Consider the following 24,356-nt stretch of genomic DNA (forward strand, 5'->3'; position numbering starts at 1 on the left):
TTAATACTGTATTTTAGAAAACCATTTAGTAGCACGAGAAACAGTCATATATTGTAGGAGGAAAAACGTAGTATGCGATTATGGTCTAATACCAAACAGGATAAAGTAACAAACATAATATGTGTTCGCAATTTTGAAAGTTTTAACATTCGGAAGGATCAACACCAATATATTGCTATCTCTGCCAGTGGCTCTCCCAAGTTTATTTTAATTTTCTTCTGTTTTTCCATTTGTATTTTCAAAATATTGCTACAGCGAGCATTTGTAATAAAAATGATAAAAGTGACCGTAGTAATACAGTGAGTTCCTTGAAATAATTTGTCGTCGAGAAAGAAATAGCATAACAGCGTTTTCCTCTGCAAACGGCTGCCAGCTGGGAAAACCATCATGTAAGTTGTTTCACACAACATGCTTCATTCAGCCTTTGAAGGAAGCACATCTTGAGAAGGCCCTTGTGTTCATGGACAGCAACGTCCACTCAGGGATCCTTTCTTGGTTTTTCCTCACCGAGCCCAGCGTGTTCACCTTCTGCTTAAGTAGAACTGTTTCTCAGCCAGGAGCACATAGGAATGTTTACATAAAGACGCCAGCCAGCAGCATTTAGAATGTGGCTCGGGTGGGTTTTCAGAGGACGTGTAATTATGATTTGATAGCTAGTGGCAACTTAATGGGGTGAGAGCTGCCTATACCGATGACGATAATTCTGAGGGGAGGGAAACAGAGGGTGTCTGAAGAGACCAAAGGGCTGTCCAAAGCATCTGGTTTTCGGTTTTATGAGGTCAGGGGCCAGATTTGTCTTGTTGGTCACTGTACCTCTCTGGCCAGCCGACTCCCAGGCGTGGAATTAAGTAGTGTGCAGTAAGTAGTTGTTAAATAAGTGAACCTATATTGTAACATAACACAGAGTATGTAGTCAAATGGCAAGAAGCGAGTATAAAAAGCAAGTGGAAAGGGAGGAGGCACATTGAATAATTGGAAGAAAATAACCCCGAACAAGATACTAGAAAATATTAAATGAAAATCAAATAAATATATATATATTGGAAATAGAAGACTATCGCAGAAGTGGTCCCACTCTTGAAGATTGATGATATGATACAAGCCAAGGACATGCTTCGTACATTCTTTCATTCATTCTTTCCTTCCCCTTCCTTCCTTCCTTCCTTCTTCCCCCTCTTTAAAAAAAAAAAAAAAAGTTCCTGGGGCGCCTGGGTGGCTCAGTCAGGTCATGATCTCACAGTTCATGGGTTCGAGCCCTGCATCGGGCTCTGCGCTGACAGCTCGGAGCCTGGAGCCTGCTTCGGATTCTGTGTCTCCCTCTCTCTCTCTCTGCCTCCTCCCTGCTCAAGCTCTGTCTCTTTCTCTCTCAAAAACAGACATTGAAAAAAATGGTCTTGAGGAACATTCCATGCCAGACACAAGATAAACACTGTACTTTCTCTTCTACAACCAATTGTACTCAGAGGTTTTGGGGAAAATTATGCCACAGTAGGCTTTGACATTTTTAGGTGGAATGAAAAAAGGTCACATGCGTTATAAAACGTACAGATAAAAAAATGTCCTATTTGATTTTAGTGAATCCAACTTGATGTTGAACGTGCAGAAGATCATTTTGGACTTGTCACGATTAGGGATTCTTGGGTAGATGATTGTGAGAAACACTGCTTTACGTGAAGTCCTAGAAAGCATGCTTATCCAGTAGATGAAAAAATACAAACCCTGGAGGGATGGCTTTATGTTGGATGAAGGAATCAAGATCTGAAAAGTCTCTCTGTAGCCGGACCTTAAAGAACCAGAGGTCCTTTACTTTTTAGTAAAGAGATAAAAAGATAAAAAAAGTAAAAAGATAAAAATTGTCCTGATATGATAAATTCAAAAAAAAAAAAAAAAAAAAAGAGGGAGAAGAAAGGGTTCAGAGAAGTCCACAAGAAAAGGGTCTTAAGGAGTGTATTTTTAATACGAGCCAACAACAGGATAGAGGAACCCAAGAAAGGCTCACGGATTTTAGGCTGAATTCAGATGGAAGGAGGGAAACTCCCATTTTATTCCAATCCCATCTGGTGGGTTGCATTTGTCTCTGCACATCATATTTTAAGAGAGCCATTGGCACATTAGAACATATTCATAGAAGGATTGACAAGACAAAGACGTGAAACCATGTTAGACGGGCAACAGTGCGATCTGCTCAAGAAACGGTAACCTTCAACCTCTGAAGCATAGTATCTAGGGAATCATGGATGTAGTCTGTGGTTATATTTTCTCTAATACATATTTGAATAAGTGACTTTTGGAAATCCAGAACCTCATTCATCTGAAATCATTTCCCATGATCCAAAATGGGTCCCCTTTAGAGACCGGGAAGGCAACCTAGATAGGAGGGGCGATGCAAAGAGGCTGCGAAATGCTGTAGGAGTTCTGAGTGGAAATTAGGGGTCAAACTGCAGAACAGTTACAACAGTGGTGTCTTAGACTGGCACAATAATTCTTTTTTTAATTTTTTTTAATGTTTATTTATTTTTGAGAGAGAGAGACAGAGTGTGAGCAGGGGAGGGGCAAAGAGAGAGGGAGACACAGAGTCCGAAGCAGGCTCCAGGCTCTGAGCTGTCAGCACAGAGCCGGATGCAGGGCTCAAACCCATGAACCGTGAGACCATGACCTGAGCCGAAGTGGGATGTTTGAGCCACCCAGGCGCCCCTTGACTAGCACAATAACTCTGACTTGGAAACACTGAGCGAGACGAATGCACAGAAGAATAAAGCCATGGAGGACTAACAATGATACCAGTAAAGAAATGCAACATAAAAATGCATTTATAATGCCTGAGTTTGGACTTTTCACGCTTGCCCCCCCCCCCCCCCTCTCGCCATGAGTTGCATTAGTGGCTTAAGGAGGCCAAGGAACTGAAGGAGAAGTAGAGTTGATTCACTTACAAACTGCTTTGCTTGGATAAGAATCACTGGTATTGTTCCCACCCGCTGTGCTCAAGTCTTTCCCCCACGGGATCTCATTTAATCTCTTCAACCATCCTACAGAGTGGATTCTAGTAACGGTCCCATTTTACAGACGAGAAACCTGAGGCTTACCGTGAGATTCTTGCCCAGGTTCGTAGAGATAAACCTGAGACCTAGGTCCTCGCCTAAAATCCAAACCCTCAGAAGGAACTCTGATTTCCCAGCTTGTTTCTGGGTCTTTTGTTTCAATTTCTCCACCACTTCTTTGTCTCCGACTCTCCCTTTTGGAGTCGATAAGTAAACAGTAGCTCAAAGAGGACTGTTAGATGGATTTTCTGAGTGGTTTTCCATCTTGTTTCATTTTCTTACTTTCATATTTCTTTTCCACCGCTCCTTCTTTCTCTTCTTCTTTTCTTCCTTTTTTTTTTTTTTTTTTTAAAAAAAACAATTTTTCCAGTCCAAAGGCCAGAATCAACAAGATCAAAAATCAAACAGAAATCTTGAGTTTCCCCGAGGACACACACGGGGGATTTGGGAATGTCAGCTGTACAAATATGACGTCATCTTTAGACAAACTGTCTGGAAGGATGGGGGGACCAGCCCCTGTGTGTTGCATGCAGATGTCATGTGGTCATGCCTCTAGCCAGCTTTATTATCTGACAGATACGGAGCACAAATATTGACTTTTGCTATTTTTACTGTAACTGCAGCCATAAACATCGATTCCTGCAGGAGAGGGCAACTGGGAAGAAAGCAGCAGTGTCTTCAGAGGCCGGGAGAGCTTTGCCTTTGCCTCGGGAGGGAAAGGAGTAGGATGTGAATGAGGTCCTCCTGGAACGATTCAATACAGAAATAATAAAATGGTGATGATGTGAAAGGTCCCACAGGTTTGACGGGCTTGGAAGAAAAAATCCCTATTGATTCTGCGTTGTCATCTGTGTTCATTTAACCCGAGTGAATTCTGAACGTAGGAAGAATGGAAACTTAAGAGAACTTAGCCTCCCTCTGAAGGTAGACACTTCCATCGAGTCAGGCTTCTACCTATTCCAAGGCAGCGCACCATCGATAACCACATCTTGCTCCCTATCCCGATATGGCGCGGCAAGAGAAATAACCACGCAACCCTGAGCATTTTGTCGGTCCCTGGTAGGCAGTGAAGGGATTCCTCTTTTGGTGGTGATCCCTTCACTTGGCAGGGGAGAAAAAACCCAGGGGATTTTTAGTGATTTACGGGATTGTGGTTTAGATCCATAGTTTCAAATGTATGTTGCCAGAGCAGGGTAACTCAGATTTCCTATTTGATTAGATCTAGCGTATCCTGCACGACCCAGCAAGATCGCAATAAGGACCGTTAGCAGAATAAGGTAGGGGGAGACAGCCCTAAACCTAAGAGTGGGTCTGCAGAATGGTCTCCATACGCAAGAGAATGGAGCTAGGAGGCTCAGCCAGGCACCTAAAGGCACCTAAAGGTACAAGCCTGCAGAGTCTTTAGGTACATCCCATGCCGGCATCTAACCCTGAGCCCAGATCAGCCCAGAGCAAAGGGATATGCACCTTCTTCAAAGATTCAGAGAGTAGGAATAAAGCTCAATGAGTCACTGTCAGGGGTCAAAACTCATTCAAATAAATGCAGAGGAACAAAGGAATGAGTGTGGTCTAGGGCCTGTGTTGTAGGTGGTAGTATATATGCGACGTGTATTTGAAGGAGAGATGAAATCCTGTATTTCCCTACGAGTCGCCGTCAGAAAACTTAGGACGTTCGACCTAAGACATCTGTAGCAGTGGCTTCGTGTCAAATGCTGCTGGTGTCTGCCTTTAAGGGAGCTACTCGTTAATTGATGAAGTGAGCTTGATTGGGGGTTTCTCCTCTTGAGCAGTGGGGTGAAAGACACATGTCACATGGGGGAAAGACCTTGTTTTTTATTAAAAAATTTTTTTTCATGTTTATTTATTTTTGAGAGAGAGAGTGGGGGAGGGGCAGAGGGAGACAGAGACACAGAATCCGAAGCAGGCTGCAGGCTCCAAGCTGTCAGCACAGAGCCCGACGCGGGGCTTGAACGCAAAAACTGTGAGATCATGACCGGAGCTGAAGTTGGACGCTCACCTGACTGAGCCACCCAGGCGCCCCAAGACCTTGTTTTATAGAGTCCAGCAGAGTTGGGTGCAAACCTACATTCAGACACGTGCACTTTGTGTGATTTCATGAGTGTTTCTTGGGTTTTCCTGAGCCTGGTCTTCAATCTCCATAAAAGAAACGATGGTTCTTGGTGGGCTGAAAATAAATAATAGCCTTACAGTGTTTTGCATATATGGTCACTCCTGGTCTTAATTACCATCCCCCACTCCCCATAAGAAGACCAGGATGGTGTCTAGGAAGCACTCTGTAGAATAGTGTGGGGCTGAGCTTCTCTTCAAGAGAATTCAGTTGACCGGGATCTCAGAAAACTGGCTGACATATCCTGTTTACCGAGAAGGCTGTAGAAGCCACCACATTTGTTTTAACTTCGAATAAAATATTAATCTCCTGTCTACCTTTGTTGTATGTACCTTCTAGAACGCCTTTCCTTTCAAGCTTTTGTAAAAAGAGTAGAGAGGTACCATTGATTTAGTTTTCTCTCTACCACTGGCTGTATAATCCATCAGAAGGGAGACAGTCTTTTCAAGTTCCTGGCCCTGGAGATCTTCTCTAAGTTCTCACTTGGTGATATGAGCTTGTTCTCTGAGTCATCCATTTAAAAAAAAAAAAAAAAAGTTTTTTTTTTTGTGACTTGCAATCTCAAGGATTTTCCGTTGAGATTGTAGAAGTGTCAATTATCCTAGATACACATCTTAAGTCTCCTCTTGGAACCAAAACCCGTAAATCCCCATTCATTGTTATAAATACAAAACACGCACCTCACTCCCCTTTACCAATATCCCCTGAACTCTCTCACTTTAAGGAATGGTTGTTGGATGACAGTGAAACCATTTTTGTGTGCCGAGTGTACTTTATGTCTGTATTCATTTTGACTATCCAACATAACAAACATGATAACTATTTTTAGCGACTCTGTAGAGTGACCTTGACATCAACCATCAGGTCAATTGGTTGTAAGAATATATTGTTTGCAATATCAGTCTTGCCCTTAATGAAACTAGGAATATAACATGGCATCCTTTTAAAGATGGGCAGATGGAGGGTCCAGGCCAGTGCCAAGAAATGTAATGAACTTATGTAAGGTCAGCCAGCTAGGACCCAAGTCAAGGGCCCTGGCTAGCAGGGAGCGTGCAGATAAGGGTAATCTTGCAGGCTGGTTGGTCGTGTAACGCATGGGATTCCTAGGCCTAAGTTGACGCTCACCTTCATTGAATAGGAAACTATTTGTAGACCCCTCTCCATTCCATTGGGGAAAGAGGTATTATTTATATTATTTCAAGATCTAGGTAGGCAAATGCAACCTTGTTATGGTGGCTTGAGCAGGATACTTGTGGCCTAACACTACTATGAGATTATTTAAATAATTTGGGGATGAATATTGCATTTGGAATGGCAGTAGCTGCCCTTACGTCACGTTCTACTGGTCGAGTGACATTAACCAAGTCACTTCCCCCTTGTGTTTGGTTTTCTCATCCACTAAGTGTGGATGGCTATTTCTGCTCTGCACTGTTGATAGGATTAGGCCAAAACTATGTATGAGAAGAGGCGCCTAAATTACAAATACAACATACATCTAAGATCCATGTCTCTGTTCTCACCCTTCTTACCCTCCTCCCATTTTTACTAAAAATTAAAGAAGCTTTGATGACTTTCGGTTATTTCTTAAAGCTGTTAAAGCTGCGGCAATGAGGCGGCTCAGTCGGTTAAGCGACTGACTTTGGCTCAGGTCATGATCTCGCGGCTCGTGGACTCGAGCCCCACGTCGGGCTCTGTGCCGACAGTTCGGAGCCTGGAGCCTGCTTCAGATTCTGTGTCTCCCTCTCTCTCTCTCCCCTTCCCTGGTGCGCGCTCTCTCTCTCTCAAAAATAAATAAACATTTAAAAAGGAAAAAACTTGGGGTACCTGGGTGGCTCAGTTGGTTAAGCATGCGACTTCAGCTCAGGGCATGATCTTGCGGTCTGTGAGACAGGCTCTGTGCTGACAGAGCCTGGAGCTTGCTTGGGATTCTCTCTCTCTCCCTTTCATAAATAAATAAACATTAAAATAAACATTAAAGAATTTTTTTAAAAAGAAAAAACTGTTAAAGCCAAATATGTTAGCCTGTCATTCAGAGTCTCAACTTGTCCACTCTTCTTCCCCACTGTTTTCTTATACAAATTTTTAGCCAACAACGGCAGATCTATTTTTCCCTAAGTGTGTTCACCATAGTTGAGAGATCTCACTAGGACTTCCAGTCGTCCTATTAAGCAGGACATCACATCTTGGAACTTTGTCTCAGCAAAAGAAGGGATTTGGAGCTTTTAGGCACAGAGAGTCCGAGGGCAGAATCCTGGCCCCATCTCTGGGCTTGGGTCATGATAAAAGTTTCTAGTGAGAGCCAGAATGCCAGCTTGTGAATTACCACAGATCAATTGCCCACTATTTATGTTCTGCTATAGTAATATCTTCATGGAAATTCACATTATAATCATAGCTTTGCTGGATGACCGTGACATCAGAGGAGGAGGAATGTATTCGATGATACTGATGAGTGTGGTGTTAATGCAGACAGGTCCAGGCCCCTGAGTGGGTGGGTGCCCCTGAGAGGCTTTGGTCTCTCAGCAGAGCTCTTTCAAGTGTGCTGTAGTGTAGCTGGGGGGACGGACATGAATGAATGGACCAGAACTGCCTTCAGGCAGGGCCTGGAGGACAGGGGAAGCACCTGAAATTTAGTGTGTGTGTCTACAGGGGCTTTTAACCAGTCCCCCAGCTGCCTCGGAGAGACAATGTCATATTTAGTAAGTAACGGTAGACAGGGAGACTGGGAGAGATCCCAGCACACCTCTCTTTGGTGAGCTTATGAGTCATTTCCCCTCCCCCCAATAAACAAAAACCCACTTAAACAAATGAGACCATGTTGCTTCTCTCAGTAGCGTGTCACATATTTTCTTCTCCTCTTGCCCATGTTCTGTCGAAGATGAGCAATGGCCTGGCAGAATTCCTGACAACGTTGGGATCACAGCACAGCCAGGCTGACCTGGAAGCCTCACGGGGGATTTCTTCTTGAAACATCTCAGCCCCATTTTCGGGGCCTCTGTGCTTAATCTTCAGATAACAATCTCCACGCCTTATAGCCCGTCCATCACCTCATTTCTAGGGTTTGCCACTCTTAGTTTGTGTCAAACTCCAAAGAGTTGGGAAAACAAAACAAAACAAAACAAAACATTTGGGGCAGGCAGTTCAAGAAAAGCCAAGGTCGAGTGGTTACTTGGTCCTTCCGTCCTTTCCCATTCTACACACCAGAGAGCTAAATTCAAAATCACGCTGTGCACAAACGAGAAAACGACACCATCCCGATTTCTGTCCCTGTTGTTTGAGGTAACCATGAGGAATCTTGTAGGATCGTTCATGAATTCACAAGAAAAGCCCACTCTGGCCTTCCTGAATGAGTTTGTCAGCCCGTATTTCGTGAGATCTGTAATGCGTTCTCCAGTATTCTCAAATGCAGCTGTGTTATTATCGCTGGATATGGAATATAAATGTTTAGTCACCTCTGAGCTATCGACTAGAATATTCCCCAGGGATGTCACGCCGCTAGGTGAAAGGGGCGTCGCTAAGTGGAGGGGCAGTCATCTGGTTCTGTTGAACATGTAGGGGGTAGGGAGGAACAGTCTGCGAGGGGGAGCGTGTAGTCTGAAAAGGTATATTGAATCCTGTAATTGCTTATTTGTTTTCATCGGTAGGCATTATCTTGAAATCTCAAGTAACACAAAGAAGATCTCAGTGTTCTATATTTCTGAAGGAAGGCCTAGACTAAAAAGGGCTGGGAAATGAACCTCAGAGCAAATACACAGACAGTTCTTAAATATGTGCTCTACCAATAAATATCCCTTTATCAGAGAGGATAAAGGGAATGAAATACAGAATGTGGAATCTTAAACAGGAAAATCTCATTGGCATCTTCAAGATCCTTTTCATTTTTTAACTTTGTTAAGGAATAATTGGCAAATGCAATTATATATGGGGGTGAGGTGGCCAATATATACATTGTGGAATGATTACCAAGATCAGGATAATTAAGGTCCTTTTTCCTTTGGCCGTTTAAAAAAAATTGTTTTTACTTATTTTAGAGAGAGAGAGAGAGAGAAGGGAGGGGTGGAGAGAGAAGGAGAGAGACAGAATCCTAAGCAGGCTCCAAGCTCAGCTTGGAACCCGACAGGTTCATCTCACGGCTGCGAGATCATGACCTGAGCCGAAACCTAGAGTCAGAGACGCTTAACTGACAGGTGCCCCTCTGTTGGCCATTTTTGCATCAATGCCCCATGAAGTGATGCTCTCTATTTCGACAGATGCTTGTATCCAAGATCCTAAAAGTAAATCGTCCATGCTTTTTACAGTACTCTGTGGAAGCAGCAGACTCACAAAGAGCTGTATTTTTAGACAACTGGACTGTTCATTACATGTTACACTATTAGAACCTACTTATCTATTACTTACGGAAATTGAGTACGTATGAAGGAGATGCTTCTTGGTCACGATTAGAGAATTGCTCACAGGGCTCTGTGGTTTCTCCCAGCTCCTGGCAGGTCCTCAGCCTCTGGGATCGGAGGGACCAGGAGGCCCAGGGAGGCTAGTGAGAAAGCTGGGTGGGTGTGTATGTGTGTGTGTGTGGGGGGGGTGCTACTGCTCTGAGACCCCCACCCCAGTTCCGATCCCAGCAGCTCTGCTACCACTTGACTTTTTCAGAGTGTCCTTCTACATCATAACCAAAGAAATGCTGGACTAGTTTTCTGTTTGGAATTCTAGTTCTAAGAAGACCAAACCCAAACCCAAACAAGCTGTATGAGGAGATCCTAGATCTACAAGGAGGGTGCTCTGGGCTGAAAGGTACAATGTGGGTTAAAAGTCACCCTGAGGCACTCAGCCCCCATCGCAGCCACATCTGTGTGCCTGTTGACAGAGGCAGGGAGCAAGGGAAAGTCAATCTCATCGTCCAACCCTCCCTCGCTCCTTCACTCTGGTTATTCTCACCACGGCACTGGGGTGTGTGTGTAAGTCTCATCCTGATGGATTGTGATTCTTCAGTTTTAAGATCGAACCTCAGTGATTTTTTTAAAAACTCAGTTGGAACTTTTCCCATTGCAAATGATAGAAAACACAATAACAGTTTTTTAAAGGATGGTATTCTTTTGTGTACCTGAGGGGCTCAAGGCTTTAAGCTTAGACGGATCTAGTGCCTCGGGTGACACAGCTGTCCTCTTCTCTCTGCTCCATGTTGGTTTGTTCTTGGGTTCCAGGGGGTGACAAGGTGGCTGCCTGCCAGGTTCAATCCAGCATAAGGGGAACATCTTTCTCCGGTCACTTTGGTGAGAGTCCAGGGATTTTCGCTGGCCATCCAGATCCCAGTCGCTAGGGAGGGGAGATTGGTTGCTCTGATTGGCCAAAGTGGTGTCTTACCTCAGCCACATGATACACTGGGATTGGGGGTGGGGGTTACTCAAAGAAATTACTGTTTCCTGAAATGTAGAATAAATAGTAGATCCATTAATAACATCCCTGCTGGTTCTTATGACTACTTAAAAAAAAATTTTTTTTAACGTTTAATTATATTAGAGAGAGACAGAGTGTGGGTCGGGGAGGGGCAGAGAGAGAGGGAGACAGAATCCAAAGCAGGCTCCAGGTTCCAGGCTGTCAGCACAGAGCCCAGTGTGGGACTGGAGCTCACAGACTGCCCGTGAGATCATGACCTGAGCCGAAGTCAGATGCTCAACCGACTGAGTCACCCAGGTGTGCCCCCCACCCCATGACTACTTTTACAAAAAGTTCCAAAACCAGTAGGAAATAGGATTCCTTGGGTGACCACTTCTGCGACCTCCCCTCATGCCTGTGAGTGTAAGGCAAGAAGCAAGGACAAATGTCATCTCTCTGCAGCTTGAGTTTTTAAAAATAATTTGCTTTTAACAACTTTTCGATACACGGTTTTCTTTGAATGTCAAGCATTTTGAAAGCACGTAGACATGTATCAGTAGTTCCTTGGGCAGATCCACATAAGCAAGCTCTGAAGTGGGCAGAAGCTATAGAAGGAGTCCCAAGTAAAATCAGAAAAGCCTTGGAGAGAATCCGTTAGTGCATGAAAAATAGCAATTTGTGCACATTACGGGAACCTCTAGGCGTGTTATCCTTAACAATGTGATTTTATTAAGTGATGTCTCTAAGCACAAGGAAAAGATTATTTTAGTTCATTTAATTATTCCCAAAGTGTTTTTTAATGATATTAAGAAAGTTTTTTTTAATATTTGAGACAGAGAGAGAGACACAGAGCACGAGGAGGGGAGGGGCAGAGAGAGAGGGAGACACAGAATCCGAAGCAGGCTCCAGGCTCTGAGCCATCAGCACAGAGCCCGACGCGGGGCTCGAACTCACAAACCGCGAGATCATGACCCAAGCTGAAGTTGGACACTTAACCGACTGAGTCACCTAGGTGCCCCATTTTGACAGTCATTTCCAATGGCAAACACATTCATCTACATATGTAGAAATGACTATTTTTATATTAAAAGGTATATAAAAATAAAACGGTATATATATTCACACACACACACACACACGTACCCACACATAACTATTATTTGACTTGAATCTATAGCCTGAGGTAACGAGGAAATAAAAGGTCAGACTTCCAAACACAAAACACGTGTATATTGAGAGCACCATAAGCTGGAAAGAAAAAACAAAAGTTTTCTCAGGTTTTTCGTCATTTTTTTAGCTTCATGAACAGCAGAGACGCTTCTTCTCGATTAAATTTCATACTTCTGAGTTCGATCACATCCTAAAACGCCAATCAGACTGTGGCTTTTAAACCACTATGGGTCATTAAGGAAGGATGGACACTAAGAGCATTATATTATCCCATCTTTATCTTGTTACGAAAAATGAGAACTTGTACGCGTGTTTTCAATCCCACAGTTTCCTTGTAAACTCACGAGAAGCCCAGTGCTCCAAGTCTCTGAGGACGGCGTAGTTACAGGTGGACTCCAAATACTCTTTTTTCCACATGCCCTCTCCCAGTACACAGGGTTTGTGTTTCCCTGTTGACTGTCTGAAGAGTCCCGATGAAGTCAGGACCTTCACATCCATGGGCTCAGAACTGGAGAGTATCCTTGATGTGCAGATGTTGTTGCTCTCAAATTTCCTGCTGGCGGTCTCCTAAGAAACACTGAAAGCTTCTCAGGAATTTGAATTACCCAGTTAATAGAGAGGTGTCTGCTCCAGCTGAGAACTTCTGAGCTTTACTCAAGCCTGATCAGTATTCTGGGGGAGAGTTGTTCCCCAAGTACAAAACGGACTTGCTGCTCCTTGTGGGACCAGAAGGGGGAGCCATTGTGTAAAGGTATCAGAGGCTGTTCAGCTTTTCGGTGCAGATGAAGAAAAGTCACAGCCTAGAAATACGTAACGGGGGGCACAGCACAAAGGAAGCCAATGCTGTTACAGTGCAGTTCTGGAAAGAGTATCTGGGTAAAGATGGCAGTCATCGTATTCCCACTTAGGTGACCAAGAAGGAATAGAGAAAAATCTTTACCCATCTTAGAAATTACTAATGGCTGCCATCAATATGTCAGAAATCTTAAGGTTCTTTTGTAGCACAGATTGAAGAAGCGAAGGTATTGGTGAATGGGCTTCGGTGCTTGAAGCCTGACTGCAGAATAAGTTGAGGGACTCTCTGAAAGGCGCCCAGGTATCTAGAAGTAGCAGGTGTTCCTCAACTTGGACAGGTTGGCATTGGGTGAGCTTTGTTCCTACCTCTGACAACAGCTCAAAGCACCAGCAATCGCATGGGGCAGGGAAACCAGCTGTGGCATTTGTCCTTGACTTACACCAGCAGGAGCCATACCAGTAAAGCAGGCACTGATTCTGCAGACTTCCGGTCCTACAACTGGGAAGTGTAGCCCGAGGCACAAAGGCATCCTTCACAGTTGGTATTTGCTCCTCCTTACGGAGAAGTGGACCTCAAGTGGCAGCGTAAAAGTAGCCTTCTCATTCTTTCTTTTCTTGAGTTTGAGAGACTTAGAAGTGTTACAGTTAAAGCAGATCAAACTAAACCCATTTACTCACCACTTTAAGGGTGAGCAAACAGAAAAAGGAGACACAAAGAGGGGAATGGGTGGCATAGGCAATGTGGATTAAGGAGCGCACTTGTGATGAGCACCGGCTGATTTATTTTAGTGTTGAATCACTACACCAGAAATTAATAGAGCACCGTAGGTTCACTAACTGGAATTAAACAAAAAACTTGAAAATCCACTGAGAAAAGATTGTGCCAAAGAGGAGAAACAATCTGCAAAATCTCTCCAAGGTAGCCCGTGAAATGAAATTCCTACATGAGAGAGAATACAGTGTTAGGAAATCTCTAATTGGTATTCTGACCAAGTGTGAGAGGACCTAGCATCTTTGCAGCTAGAGTAGGCAGTCATAAAAAGGTACAGATCTGAAGTCAGGCAGATTGTTTACAGACAAAAAGCAAGCTGGTTAAATTTTAAAATGCCATGAAAGGAGTGAACTGAAGAGAGACCGCCACAGGACACTGAATCACTCAAATAGAAGAAAATTGAAGAAAGTCAGAACTCAGAGGAGAAGCATCCTGACTCTAAGTGGATGAGAAAAAAAATGAAAGGAGACACGTTTTGTGTATTAAGAATAACAGAAGCAAAAATAGAGCAGATCAGGGAGAAGAAATCACCAAAATAAGAGAAGAGAAAGTTGCTAAAATAAATAAGGGTTACATTTTATTTAAATCCCAGAGAAGATTTATTTAATAAAGTTCATTGGGTGAAACTGATCAAGTACCTTTATATCATGGCCCTGAGTGAGGATGGACGTGGTCCCTGTTCCAACAGAGCCAGATCTGCCTCGTAAGGCAGACCAGTCTCAACCAGCAGCACAAAGCACAGAAAGTTCTGGGAGAGAAGTGGCAAGCTTATAAGAGGGGCACTTTAATTGGCCGAGGGGATCAGGAGTGATTTTTCCAGAAGACATGATATTTTAGCAGACTTGAAGAATATGCAGGCATTATCTGGATAAATAAATTAAAAAAAAAATCTCAGGGAGCAGAAAGGGATGTAATCCAGGTGGAGGTCACAGTCTGGAGAAAGTCTCAACACTGGGAGAGAGTGGGGAAAACAACAGGAAAAATTCCTGTAAGCCTGGAAAAATCAAAGATGGGTTAATGAGAGTGAAGGAAAACCAGAGTCTACATTACAAATGATCTTGTCGTCTCTAGGATTCACTTTAGCCATTATTTTAGGATTGAGGATGTAACACAAAGATAAAGACTTTTAGTAATGATTACATGTGTGTTTTCAAAAGGACTCTCCAGTGATAACGTGAAGAATGAGCACTGGAACAGCAAGACTAATTGTGGGAGATCAATTAGGAGGCCACCACAAGAATTTAGGGAGGGAAAGGTAATCTTTAGTGGCCCTGGGAATGGAGGGAAGTAGGTAGATGTGAGAAATTTTTAAGAGGTAGAAGTGACTTTAAATTCATTAGATGTGGGTATCAGGAAGAAGGGGGAGTCAGGGATGACAGCCATGTGGAAATGCCACGTGGAAAATCTTGCCCCAGATCACTTAGTATTTGGAAGAACTATGGAAGGAAGGGTATTTGGAAGGGAGGACTAGGTTTCCAACATGGCCTGACAGTGAAGTGATAGAAAATTTACAAGAGTTTTTTTTTTCTCATCAAAGAAGTGCTTCAATTGGAAGAAAAAGGAGAGATTTAAGAGAAAGTATAAAGACATATGTGGAAAAGAGATAAATGCATGACAAAGGATTGCATCTTATGTGTTGGGAAAGGATAGGAGATGTGATATGAGGTATGAGACATGATGAAGTAAAATGAGAGCCACTCTGAGGTATATTCTAGACATAAGTTTTTAAACATCATGTTTAGTGGGAAAATGCAGTAAGTAAGTGGAAGGAAATCAACAACAGAAATGAGAGCTAGAAGCAGTCTGTCACCAGATGGTGACTGCAAATATCAGACCACCGTGGGGCAACACTTACAAGATTCAAGGTGGAAAGATTGTGAGACCAGGATTTTATACCCAGCTGTTGTTTATGTCAGAGGGTGCTAAAAATTCTTGGAAATGCAAGGGTGCAGAAGATACAGCAGTTTGTTGAAGATGCAGCAACCAACATACACTTCTTGTAAATGTACTCAGAGCAAATTAAGAAATGAATGAAGGTTAGGAACATGGCTTCTATACCAAGATGGCGATTAAACAAATATATACCTCCACCAGCTCTTCTTCAAATCCCAGGAAAATAACTAAAGGAGTAAAAGAACAAAATGAAATCCTTAGCAGTCCCAGAAGACAGAGAAGTTTTTATCAGCAGATATTTTAAGGAATTTTAGAAAATTGTAAAGTAGACTGGTTTGATGGAAAATAGAGCCAAGAAAATCACAAACAAATAGAGACATCTGGAATGGGTCACTGAAGAAGGGAGTACCAGTCTTCCCCACAGAGCCCTGGAAAAATGCCAAGATCATCATCAACAAGAGTTGGAAATATTTGTTGAATGATGTTAAATGAATGAGCAGCTTGTGTGGCAATTAGCAGCATAATTAATTGAAGGGTTGCCAGCCGAGCTCGACTGGTCCTCAGTTCTGGCACACAGACGGCTGGCTGTGGGATTTTCACTTTGGATGTAATAGTTGACATGAACTCTATAAATAAAGTGGCAGCACTGTCTTCCAGAAAGGGAAAAATAATAGGAAAGGGATTGTGCAGACCAGTGAAATGACCTAAAACTCCCTGCTTCCAGGCAAATACCTTGCTTGGCTTACTCTGAGTTTTTGAGATGAGACCTTAACGTGCTTATGTGCTTTCTGCTTGCACAGCTTGAAAAGAGGTCCATTGGCAGAGCACCCCCCCACCATCCACCCAAAGAGGACCGAATATGGTCCCAGTCAGGGCAGAGTCCTGAGGCGAGAATGGGACCCTCCACGGCTACTGAGGAAGGCCAGTGGAGGGTCCAACATTGACTCAGGTACAACGTGTAAAGAGCCAATTAAACTTACAGGAGTTGATATGCCGATTGTCAATTCCCTTTTCGTCTGTACCCTCCCCCAGGTCCCCAAAAGTCACTATCACCTCTTCCAGCTGATGACTGTGGTGTTTTCCTGCATATCTCTAAATAATGTGTTGGTCTTTCTGCTTCTTGATTTTTTTTTTTTTTTTAATTCGAGAGAGAGAGAACACATGCAGAAGCTGTGGAGAGGGGGTGGAGGGAGAGAGAGAGAATCTTAAGCAGGCTACCTGCTCAGCATGGAACCCAGCGTGGTGCTGGATCTCACATCCCTGGGATCATGACCCTGAGATCAAGAGTTGGGCACTCAACTGACTGAGCCACCTAAGCGCCCCTTCTTCTTGATTTTTTAGCTTTATACCTTTTCACTTCCTGCTAGGGAAGATGAGGCTGTAACTTTGCTCAGTAGTCTACGTATTTATTACCAGGGTAACACAGACTCTCCAGAAGTCATTTGAATCTCTTCTCAATACACTCATTCACATTAGTCATGCTGACACTTTAATTTAAGAAATCCCTTCACAGCTTGTTTCAGTGTGGAATGGTTTTCCTCCACAAGGGTTATCTGAGGTTCTCCGATCTTCACCATCCTGGTGATTTTTCATTTCTTTTCTCTTGAGTGGATACCCTGTTTCTTTGATCTCAATACTTATTTCTGGGTTTACTCCCTAGTTTGGGTGGAGCATGTCCTCCAGTAGCTTTTCTTGGAGGGATGAATAGGAGGTAAATTTTTTTAGACTTCAGTTGCTGAAACGGTTTATATTTCTGCCTGACACTTGGTTGATAGTTTAGCTGGGTACATAGTTTTAAGAATAGGGATAGGAAAATACCTCATGTTTTTCTTTACGTCTGCAGGATTTCCTGTTAAGAAGTCGGGAGCCCCCGGGATTCTTGATCTTTTGTGTAGAACTTTTCATTTATTTTTCTCTCTGGGAGACTGTGGGATTTCCTCATTGTACCCAATCTTTGTTTGCCCAATTACATTGAATAGAAACTAATTTCTAACGTGATTTCAACCAAGCCTTCTTATTTTAGGCCCCTATTTTCCCTTTACCTCCACTTCCAGAAGCTGCTCATATGTATGCTCACTGAAACTTTTGAGGGTTTTGTGGTATAATCTGTTTTCTCTACCATTGGCTTCAATTCAGCCTTCTTAAATAATAAGCCTCTTCTTACTCATCCATCTGCTTTTAGATTTTAAAATTTTGTTGCTCTGCGGGGTAACTGGGTGGCTCAGTTGTTTAACCACCCTACTCTCAGTCTCAGTTCAGGTCTTGCTCTCAGGGTCGTGAGCTCAAGCCCCGCATTCGGCTCCATGTTGGGTGTGAAGCCTACTTAAAAAAAAAATTGTTGCTGTTGTCCCTCCTGCTCTATCTTTATGTTTATGTTATGAAATTCCCCATTGTTTTCCTTATAATGGGGTTTTGGGAGGGAAGGGGTACACACACATGTGTTTAATCTGTCATCTTTATCTGGAAGTTCATTTTTAGTGTATTTGCTGATGGAAATAATGTACCTGATGATATCTAGCTCTCTACATTGGGGAGGTCTTGGGCATCTGTGTTAATCAACGTAGGCTGGTAATGCGCTATAGCAACAGCGAACCCAAAACTCCAGTGGCTTTATACAACAAAGATACAATTTTTACTTTTGTTGAATGTCCATTATGGGTGGAGGTGGTTCTGCCCCATGGTTCTCCCTGGGGATTGACAGAGGCTTAACCATCTTGCAGCTGAACAGTCAAAAACATCCAACCTTCTTGGTTCCCATAGGAGGGACAGAGAGAGCTGGAGAATCTCACATTGGCAAATGACTATTTTAGAGTGATACGGTCATATTTTGTCGGCCAGGATGTTTCATGACCATGATTTACTGAAAGAATAGGAAAGTCTCATCCATACAGATATTTGAAAACAAGAGAGATATTAAGGGAACCCCAGAAGTCTCCACCCTCGCACCTACCTACGTCTTCGGGTAAACATTATAGATCCAACTCTATTCAGTGGCTTAAAAGACATGTAGTCTATTTATCTGTACTGCGGCACATCAAGATAAACATCCAACATTGGTGGGTAGCTATGCTCTATACCAGATGCATTTTATGTTCACAGCAGCACTCCTTAGACTCAGAAAAGTTATGTAACATGTCAAGAGTCCCTTCACGCACAGGTAGGAACTAGAGAGAAAGTCACACTAAGGGCTGATTGTGAAAGAGTGTAACGCTAAGCCCCCAAACATCTCTGCACCTTCCCACCTTTCTCCTGCAGGCGATGTGCCATTATGTTTGAAAACACAAGGTGGGGGCACCTGGGTGGCTCTGTGGGTTAAGTGTCTGACTCTCGGTGTTGGCTCAGGTCATGATCTCATGTTTCCGTGAATTCGAGCTCCGCGTCGGGCTCTGCACTGACAGTGTAGCTCCTGCTTGTGATTCTCTCTTTTCCTGTCTCTGTACCCCTCCCCACTCATGCTGTCTCTGTCTCTCTCAAATAAATTAAAAAAAAAAAAAAAAACTTAAAAAAGAAAAAACAAAAACCAAGGAAAGGTATCTGTTGAGAAAGATGAAAGTTGATAGTGAGGAACAAGACAGAACATGTGGAAGCCTAGTCATGGAAAAGCTGAGGACATCATGCCAGGATTCTGTGAAAATAGAAGAGACAAGAGAAAAATAAAAAGCCCAACTCAGTGACTGTGGTGCTTCTGTGGTTACTTCGGTGGGAATTTTGACTCAGTATAGCAAAAGTGGGAAGGCTTGATGCGTTGTGTGTCCATTTCTACAAGCAGGAATTGCCTAACCGTGGAATAGACATCATGTGATTTCAAATAATACACAATAAATTGGAAGTTTTCTTACTGGTGTTTCTAAATTCACTTTCTTTCATCATGCATCACCTTAGATACAGTAATCAGGCTTCTAAACATATGGAGCTAAATGATGAAATCTTAAAATCCTGAAATACAGAAATGTCAGAATAACAGAGCGTTAAGATATTTCTGCTCTGGCCACCATCTTTGCTCCCACAGGGCTCCTTAGTATCTCCTGATAATCTTCAACATTTACTCACCTCCCATCCCACGTCAATTATAAGAAGCATCGTAGGATGGAGACACAAACCCTTTTAAATACAATCTCCGATGGTGCTGCTCTCACTTCAAGTTCAGAAATCTTCCCCTATAAGAAGATGAATTTTAGAACAGAAGCATATTAAGTGGATGGTTATGACCAATATTGGGAGGTAATTATCGGCTGGTGAATGGCGGACCAGCTGGCAGTATTCTGGCACAATGTTCAATGGAAAATGCTTCTGGGTCAGCTAGGGCTGTAGATCAAAAAGGGTTTCGTTTCCCTAGGAAGACAGAAGATGCTGTGGGAGGGAAAGAATGGTTTTCATAGAAACTGGAGGAGAATTTGATGACTTAGGGAAGTGGGTCCTTGAGCGTGGCCCAGACTGTCCCTTTAGTCAGGGAACTTGATTTTGATTAATGTTAAAACATCATGATACGAAAAAGAAATCCTGGATTTCTCTGGGATTTCTCTGGGACCCACGCTGAAACGTGGGTCCTTTAGAGGGGTTTACAGTTGTGTTCATAATTCTCTCTTTTTTTTTTATCTTTATAACAGACTGTAAGATGAACACAGTCACTTTCCCTGTTGAACACAAACATGGCTTCGGAAATAAATCCAGGAAAGCCAATCACTTGTCCCGAGTAGTTACTGGGTTTTGGCGTCCGACCGGACCACCCAAATCAAAATCGAAAAGTGGACCAAAATGGCACCTGACTTACTCTTCCATGGTCTCTTTCCTATCTTCCTCATCGGGGCATAACCTTCTCAAGGGTTGTCACACCTCCCAAACTAATCCTAGGCAAGGAGTGAGCTAATATGTTCGGTGATGAGAATGCCTTCCAGAAGAGTAAATTTCAAGAGAAAACAGGCTTCAGAAGAAGAAATGGCAAGACAGGCTTTTGGTCTGAGGCTGAATGGTGTGTTCCCCAAAGGGGGGGAAAAATAGGAAATCCGATGGGGAGGGACTTACGGGGGAATGTCCAGAGTGGAGGCCGCAAGCATTGGGAAGCCAGCACTGAACCAACAAGCATCAATTCATTCAACACTTAGAGTGAAAACCTACTGAAGTAAGTGTATTGCATCCTCTACGTCTCAGATGAGGGGACCTCTATGACATGGGTGGAACACTGATGTCATATTTAAGGCCATGAAGATTTGAACTGAGGGAGGGTTGCCTGACAACAGAGCCCTGTTCTTCCTTCTCCACAAGAGGCCTGGGATTCGAACCCATGGTGGAGGCCAACACCAAACACCTTGTGACCGCTAACATCCCAATGTCCAAGGGTGGCCTGGGGGGAGTCCCATGAAGTTGAGGGCTTCTGCAATATTCTGAAACATCATGTGCCAACAGGAACCCACCGATTACTATTAATCCTACTTACAAATTTTTGATTGTAAACAAGTGGCATTCCCTCCTGACTACAGTTGATATTTTGTAGGCCAGAGGTTGGTCTCCTGCTGCACATCCTCCACACCCACTTCCTGCCCCCACCAGGCACTCCCCGCATCAGGGGACACACTTGGACGGAGGCCCCAGAGCTGAGCCCATGTCAGCTGGTCAGGGAAGCCAAACACTGCACCTGTTCTTGTCTGTGTGATGGAAGCTTTTCCTCAAGGTGTCCCCTCTTCTCTGGGAAATAGTTTCTGTTCTTCACAAGGACACTGATTCTGGGGCGGATGACTGGTCACCTGCCATGACAAGCAGAGGATGGAAGGTGAAGGGCACGTTTCCTGAAGATGGGACCCCACGGAGGTGACTGTCTCTGGGAATGGTTCCAGTAATGTTGTAGGAGAACCCCCTTATCCTGCCCCTTCTTTTCCTCCAGTTGAGCTCAGTTTAAAGGCGGGGGGGGGGGGGGGGGGGTCTGCTTCAATCCCGCTGGCATGTAACTGAGGGCTGTATGAGAGACATTCATGTGAAAATATCTTCTGTTTGTTTTACCTTAATTGTTTTACCATTAGTTAAGCCAATTCATATCCACGACCGCATTTTGGACACTCTAAAGCTCTGTTAAGACTGACCTAACATTCCCAGCTGGACCTCAATGTTATTACAGGGCTGCCTGATGCCCACAGCCAGGCCACTTTGTTTTCCTGGAGCACGTAATTCCACAGAGCACCAACTTCAGACACGATTACTCTGAGACAACGAGAAAAGGAAACAAAAATAGGGCCGCTTCAGAATCTCGTCTTAGAACAGATAAAAACAAAGTCACCGTGACACCCACGAAATACCGAGTCATGAAATTGCCCTGCTCTCTGACAGCTTCCGAGCTGGAGGGAACTGCTTGCTTTTGTAGACCATTCCCCAACTAACCCAACCGAAACTCTGTGCTTTCTAACATTTTCTCACTGAGGTACACCCTCCCACACTCTTGTCTGTGGTGTTTTTTCTCCCTCGTGAAAGGAGTAATAAAACCCCATTCGTTTAACATCAGGCGTATTCCTGTTGGGCTTGGCTGCAGGGCATTGACAGACCTCGCGCTTAACCCACGACTTGGCCATTACAAAGCCAGAGTAATTAAAAGTCTTCCTTTGAATCCTCCTTCCTCACTTCATCTAATGCCTGTGATCGTCATGTAGTTAAAGGTTGTAAGTTGGGACAATTTCCCCCGCACTCCTACCTTTTCAACTAGGCAAATGGTCAAGTGTCTTGCTTACCCATAGGGAGCATGGGGTCTCTTCTGTCCTTGTCAGGTGGGCTCTCGTGGTGGGTCTTGGGAATCACCTTCATCCCAGAAGGCATGTATCAACTCTAGATTCCACGAAAGGATTTGTACAGAGCTGGCTAGTGGAATCATGGGAGGCACGGGTTACCCTGATGCTTCCTACAGGCATCCATGTGTGTAGTTGGGCTCATGGTCAGAAATCAGTGATTGCCGGGCAAAGCCAGCAAGTATGCTCATGAGTGAGAGAGGCTAGGTGTAGTACACTACAAGGTCATGGAGCGCTTGGCAGACTGGCAAGAGCATGTCCTTTCTAAGGAGTGGACAGCTTACTTGCTGCTTGTTGCTGTCATGAGGCAATGGGGTCCCAGTGTGGCCAGACCTTTTGATTTTTTTCAAGTGAAGTTGAAACCCACATTTCATTCATTCATTCATTCATTCATTTATTCATAAAAGATGTTCATTCATTTTTGAGAGAGACCGCAAGCAGGGAAGGGGCAGAAAGAGGAAGACAGAGAATCCAACGCAGGTTCTCCGTTGTCAGCACAGAGCCCGATGGGGGCTCGAACTCACAAACCGCAAAATCATGACTTGAACCGAAGTCAGATGCTCAACCGACTGAGCCACCTGCAATGCAGATTTTAAAATGTGAACTCTTGGGGTGCATGGGTGGCTCAGTTGGTTAAAGCATCTGACTTTGGCTTAGGTCATGATCTCACGGTTCGGTTCGTGGGTTCAAAGCAGGCTTGGGTTCGAGCCCTGCCTTGGACTCTGTGCTGACAGCCCAGAGCCTGGATCCTGCTTTGGATTCTGTGTCTCCCTCTCTCTCTGCCCCTCCCCTGCTCACTCTCTGTCTGTCTTTCTCAAACATAAACATTAAAAAAATTTTTTTTAATGTGAACTCTTGGGGTGTCTGAGTGACTTTTTTTTTTAACAGAGTGAGACCAAAATATAATAGGAATATTTGAGTTGTTATTCCTAACTCTACTTAAGATGATCTTTCCTTGCAACAGAAGTTAATCTGTGTGTGTTTTCCTAGAAAAGTAAAATTTTAAATATTTGGTTTTCCTTATAAACGTATACAATTCTTAATGATAATTATTTCCATCAGGCTAATCTCCATAAGCAATTCTGCGATAACAAACCAGGAGCTCAGTGAACTGAGTAAAGTCACTACTTCTTAGGTTGAAGATTGTAGTTTGGGCTTATAGTGAATTATTATAAACAAAGGGATGTACTTTGTCTTGCAAATATTAAAAATATCAAAATTGTATTCTTGGCTCTTTCAGGTCTTTTAATAAAGTTATTTGTTTCACAAGAATAAGTCCTATAAATTTAGTTTAAAACTAAATAAAAGGAAACAAGAAAACTATAAAATAATGATTTATGAGTTTCTCTTATATAGGAAAATGCAACAAAAAGAGGGTTTTTTTCCCCGTCCCATCATGATGTTTATATTTTAAGGTTACAACGTTGTGTGACGATGGTTGAAATTTTGCTGACTTGATTGACAAATGGTATAATTCTCTTTTCCTGTTTCTTTTAGGAGTTTCTCTCTGTGTTGTGTTTTGTTTGCTTGGAAATAATTGTTTAGCACTTGGAAAAATTTGAGTACCCCAAGGGTTAAAAAATATCTAGTCCTATATATCAACCCCCTGCATTATATGCTTGCACTGGGGAAGACTCTAGAATGTAAAGACCCATAACATAGCACTTGCTTTACAAGGGCTTAACATCAAGACTCACACAATCATAGAAATAGAACAGCCTCAATGACCATTAAATTCAGCTCCAAACAATGTTTGAGCAAATACTCATTTCTGTTCTTAAGTTCTTCCAGTAATACAGAACATACAAATCCCAACCCTTATTTTGTCTTGAATAGCTATAATAGAAAGCTTTTTTTTTTTTTTTTTTTTTTTTTACAGGGACTGATACATCTCATTTTTTTTTTTTTTTTTTACCTCATTTTTCACATCAGGCCATACAAAAATAGACCCATCTCTTTCTGCATGGGAACCATTTAAATTGTTGAAGATAGGTTTCATAATCTCTCCAGGTTAAAACAAACACACTGAGTTTCACAGTGTCTTGATGTCGTGCTTCCTTCAAACGTTTTCTCTTTTTTTCACCATCTGGCCAGCCATCCAACCCCCTTGTGCTCCATTTTGTCTGAATCTACTCTGAGTGGTGTTCCCAGCAACGATGAGGCCAGTGAAGAGTGAAACTGTTGCCTTGATTCGATGTCTCTCGAGCCAGCATAAGATTCTGTTAAAGGTTTAAAAATGAACACATCAGGTGTTTGAAACATTTTGAACTTATGTCAGCTCAGGCTCACAAGAATTTCTGCTTATGTTCTGCTTCTAAGACACACCTGAAGAGTTCCGCGTTTGCGAAATAAGCCCCTGAGATCCAAAGACAGGATCTTAGATCTGCCTCGGTGAGTTTCTTCTGGTTAGACTTGTGCTTTGG

General features: G+C 43.2%; 2 long non-coding RNA genes across 2 annotated transcripts in view; one reads left to right on the plus strand and one right to left on the minus strand.

Moving 5' to 3' along the window:
* The window catches only part of LOC144614244 (uncharacterized), a 191,807-nt gene that overhangs the window by 151,206 nt on the left and 16,245 nt on the right, over positions 1–24,356 (plus strand). The gene's annotated exons all lie outside the window — the stretch shown is intronic.
* LOC132688295 (uncharacterized) lies at positions 10,229–20,305 on the minus strand. The gene is made up of 3 exons (XR_009614480.1): positions 20,189–20,305; positions 19,217–19,323; positions 10,229–10,583 (listed from the first exon to the last, which is right to left on the minus strand). It is a non-coding gene; the product is annotated as an uncharacterized LOC132688295 (long non-coding RNA).

The sequence above is a fragment of the Panthera onca genome, chromosome E1 (genome assembly GCF_046562875.1).
Source record: "Panthera onca isolate mPanOnc1 chromosome E1, mPanOnc1 haplotype 2, whole genome shotgun sequence".
Classification (NCBI taxonomy): Eukaryota; Metazoa; Chordata; class Mammalia; order Carnivora; family Felidae; genus Panthera; species Panthera onca.